Source organism: Austrofundulus limnaeus, unplaced genomic scaffold (genome assembly GCF_001266775.1).
Source record: "Austrofundulus limnaeus strain Quisiro unplaced genomic scaffold, Austrofundulus_limnaeus-1.0 Scaffold5426, whole genome shotgun sequence".
In the NCBI taxonomy this organism is placed as follows: domain Eukaryota; kingdom Metazoa; phylum Chordata; class Actinopteri; order Cyprinodontiformes; family Rivulidae; genus Austrofundulus; species Austrofundulus limnaeus.
Window position 1 is genome coordinate 1,724 of NW_013957828.1, and position 563 is coordinate 2,286.

Genomic DNA, 563 nt, shown 5'->3' on the forward strand with positions numbered 1-563 from the left:
GCTGTGGGCTACCCCTAAACTCCAGAGGCCATGGTTTGTTTAGCAGAAAAAAAACTTAAGATGTTTCTTAGAACTTCGGTACGATGAGGAAAGGCTTCAATTTTTGGTTGACAAGTGCCTGCATTTTTAAAACACAGTTGTCTAAATCTCGGTTTGTAAACGTCCTTGCTTGGGATTCATCGTGCACATCACGGGCTCATCCGGGATTTGAACCCGGGACCTCTTGCACCCAAAGTGAGAATCATACTCCTAGACCAACGAGCCACAAAAGTATGTTATGTCTGCTTGAGAAATTTGAGAAGTGATGTCTTCAATGGCAGGTTTAAAACAGAAAAATAATTTGACGATGTATTATATCAGAGGAAGACATTTTTCCTTTTCACTTTAGACTGAAAGTGAGTTGAACAACTTGCTTAAAGGCAGGCTGCTGTGGGCTACCCCTAAACTCCAGAGGCCATGGTTTGTTTAGCAGAAAAAAAACTTAAGATGTTTCTGTGAACTTCGGTACGATGAGGAAAGGCTTCAATTTTTGGTTGACAAGTGCCTGCATTTTTAAAACACAG